General features: G+C 40.5%; 1 protein-coding gene across 1 annotated transcript in view; it reads left to right on the top strand.

Annotated features, from left to right (window-relative positions):
- LOC116691433 (focal adhesion kinase 1-like) overlaps positions 1-2,901 on the top strand; it is a 53,604-nt gene that overhangs the window by 6,657 nt on the left and 44,046 nt on the right.

Consider the following 2,901-nt stretch of genomic DNA (forward strand, 5'->3'; position numbering starts at 1 on the left):
ACACACATACACACAGAGGCATGTATTTCAGCATGCATTTTTGAAGAGGCAACTGTAGGTCAAGCTATCAAAAGTGCTGAACCAACTTTCCCTGGATCAGTCTATATATTCTGTCTCTGTTACTTTCCCCTTTTTTTCTCAGTATGAAGTGATCTGACCGTGACCTGAACACAACACAGAAAAATGCTGAATGTAGTGATGTTAACAGTAGTGATTGTTGTGCTTTCTACAGCCTGTTCAGAACATGAGTGAAACAACACCCTATATTAAATCTAACATTACAAACCTAGGAGTTAAAGTGGACCCTGAGCTTAAATTTGACAATCAAATCAAAGCAGTTGTCAAATCAAGCTTCTTTCATTTGAGGCAACTGGCCAAAATAAAACCAATTTTGTCAAGGCAACATTTTGAAACTGCAATCCACGCCTTTATAACTACACGGCTGGACTATTGTAATTCACTATATGTGGGGGTTAGTGGGTCCTCCATCACCCGTCTCCAGATGATACAAAATGCAGCAGCACGTCTTTTAACGGGCACACGTAAACATGAGCACATCTCCCCTATTTTAGCTTCACTACATGGCTTCCTATTCAATTGAGATCCATTTTAAAATTCTGTTGTTTGCTTTAAATCACTAAATGGTCTTGCCCCGCCATACTCTCTGAGTTCTACACCCTTATAAACCGTCCGCGCTCTCAGGGCAGAGGATCAGCTGCTCCTGACTGTGCCTGAAACTAAGCGTAAGCTCAGAGGGACCGGGCCTTTGCTGTGTCTGCCCCTAGACTATGGAATGATCTCCTTGCATGTAAAACAGGCCTCTTCTATATGTTTTTAAATCCCTTCTTAAAACCATCTTTTCTCTTTGGCTTTTGACAATAGTAAGATGTCGACTTCTTTTACTGTTCTTATTTGCTACTTTGTGTGTTTAATTGTATGGTTATTATTATAAATATGTTTGTTTATTTTCTGTACAGCACTTTGGTCAACTTTGGTTGTTGTAAAGTGCTTAACAAATAAAGTTGGTATGGTATGGTAACAAGGGTTGACAGTAACCTAACTGAAATCACAATTTGGCAGTTGGATTTATTGTGTCCATATTTAGTGGACTAAACAAGTCATCAAATTTAAATAAGTAGATCTTTAAACTCTGAATAACCCGGTGATGCAAATCATAATTTTTAGTTTTTTTTTTAAGTATATAGTTGTAGATTACATCCCCAATACTGAAAATGAGCAATGATATTAGTCAGTCAATCAGATTCAGTTTACTTTTGTCTCATTTGTCACCACATGACAGCCAGAATTCACAGCTGAAAGCAATCACTGTAGTCATGATGACTCAACAAAGCCTGTAGGGATATCCAGGAAGTGACAATATGACACCGGAAGCAGCAGAGTGTGCGTCTCCACTGGGAGGCGACACCACTGGGACGGTTGGCCGTCGGTCAAAGTTGGGCCGATGGTGAGCATCTATCACCCTTATTTTTTAGATGTGTAAAGCACTAGCCTGGTCAGAAATATTTCTTTTGTTGCGCATCAGAAAAACTGGCTGTGCCCATTGAAATATCTATAACGTTCCGACCCCCGCAAATACTGGTCGATTTCTTCTTGGTGTCTAAATAGTTTTGGCATAATTACTCAAGTGAAAACAGTGAAATGAGTATGTCTAAATTAGGGGGTCCGTGTGTAGGAGTGGCGCTGTCCATAGTACTGAAATGGAACAATCTTTAGACAGAACAGTTCATGATTTTAGGCCCAGATCAAACAGAGCACCGTTAAACAGCCTGGGGTGCCTTTTTGTAATCGTTTTCAATAAGAGTGCTGCGTTTTGCTCGCTGTATGGACCTTGCGTTTTTGCAGAAGTGCCCCAAAGGCCTCTTCAACTCCGAGTGAAAAAGCACCAGAAGCTTTCAGCTGCCTCTTTGGGTGGTGCCATAGTTGTGACGATAAACCTACAGTAGAAACAACCTTTTGAAGAGGGTAAATACATGAAAGAGAAAATCTGAGATAAAAAGGAAGTATCTGTGGAAGGGGATGGTTTGTGCTTGTGTGTACTTGATTACAAAAGTCTGCGTTGTTAAGCACTGCACTATGAATATTATTGCTGCTGTAGTCTCACACTGTGGTAAAAGATTAAATGTGAAGCTAGAATTCAACAATGGGTTTAATAATGTACTGTTTTTCTAAATTAGACAACTTGTGATTCTAATAGGTTATTTGTTAGCTCATTAAAAAAAATAGATCCGGCTTTTAGGCTACAACTCACCCACAGCCGTTATTCAAGCAAGCTACTACCCAACTACAGACACTGCCGCTGAACACGGCATGTCCACAATTTACCAATCCTCCCACAGCAGAGCGTAGCATGTCAAGCCAGATTTTAGAAACTACTAGATTAGAAACTGCAGCTGAGCTGCCATGTAACAGACTGGTTTCCTGGCTGGCGTTGGAATGGCTTGCTGTTTGTGCTTGAAAAGGCTGCATGGTTGATTTAGGAGCTGTCTCTCCAGTTAGACCACAGTTTTGCCCACCAGGCATTTATTTATTTTAACTCATCTGATTTATGTTGAGCTGTGAGTACTAGAAACATTGTGTCAGGGTTTTGCTGGTTTATATTGACTTATACTGACTGACTGACTGCCTGGTAGCCTTATTGAAACTCTCTCACTCTAAAGTGATTTGTTGTTTCAGTATTGCTGTGTTATTGCAATTTTAGTAGTCTTGCTTTGCCAGACAATCCACCACAGCGCTGCAAAGGAAGCTCTGGCTAGTCCACACAACATTCCGTGAAGGGAGAAAAACATGCTTGTTTTAGTCGTGCAACAGAAAACTCAGATTGGACAGATAGATGTCTCAATTTACCTTGCAGAGCTCTGAGGAGCAGTTAACCATAGTCCT

This window comes from Etheostoma spectabile, chromosome 6 (genome assembly GCF_008692095.1).
Source record: "Etheostoma spectabile isolate EspeVRDwgs_2016 chromosome 6, UIUC_Espe_1.0, whole genome shotgun sequence".
Lineage (NCBI taxonomy): Eukaryota > Metazoa > Chordata > Actinopteri > Perciformes > Percidae > Etheostoma > Etheostoma spectabile.